The sequence below is a fragment of the Macaca nemestrina genome, chromosome 15 (genome assembly GCF_043159975.1).
Source record: "Macaca nemestrina isolate mMacNem1 chromosome 15, mMacNem.hap1, whole genome shotgun sequence".
Taxonomy (NCBI): Eukaryota; Metazoa; Chordata; class Mammalia; order Primates; family Cercopithecidae; genus Macaca; species Macaca nemestrina.
The window spans coordinates 108,900,109-108,900,970 of record NC_092139.1 but is presented as its reverse complement, the minus strand read 5'-3'; positions in this window follow the sequence as shown (position 1 = coordinate 108,900,970).

The window sequence follows — 862 nt, the reverse complement described above, 5'->3', positions numbered from 1 at the left end:
TCTCTCCCTTTGGGCGGGGAAACCGCGGGCGCTTGTGGTAATTGTAGTTCGCCTTGGGTGTGCAGGGTGGGGCGTTACCATAGTGACGTGGAAACCAGGAACGCTGGAAACCTGGTGCGCCTCACGCCGACTGTTCCAGTTACGCCAACCTCTTGACTTCATTGGGATGTTATTCACTAAACAGTTACTGAGCACCTATGATAGTCACTGTTCCAGACTCCAGGAACAACCTCGTACTCTCCCGAGTTAGGTATTTAAGGTGTCCTTTTGCTGGGATGCATAGCAGAGGGACTCATTTCCAACTCAGGCAGAAACTGAAATACTCCAGATTGAAAAGAAGAAAAAAAAAGAAAGAAACTGGAATACTGTGTGTGTATGTGTGTGTGTGTGTTTTCTTGAGACGAAGTCTTGCCCTGTCGCCCAGGCTGGAGTGCAGTGGCGCGATCTTGGTTCACTGCAACCTCCACCTTCCGGGTTCAAGCGATTCTCGCGCCTCAGCCTCCCAAGTAGCTGGGATTACAGGCGCCCGCCACCAAGCCCGGCTAAGTTTTGTATTTCTTAGTAGAGATGGGGTTTCACCATCTTGGCCAGGCTGGTCTTGAACTCCTGACCTCATGATCCACCCGCCTCAGCCTCCCAAAGTGCTGGGATTACAGGCGTGAGCCACCGCGTCAGCTGAAACTGGAATATTCTTTTTCTCAATGCTGTAAGTGTCCAGCCTCCTCAAAATCTTGCAACCTTCCTCATGCACCACTCCCTCCTGGGTAAAAACCTTGAATCTGAGACTCTCTGCCTCATCCCGTTAGGGTTTCCCACAACCTCTTTAGACACCCTGAGTTCTAGGTGCTGTTGTGGAGCTTTG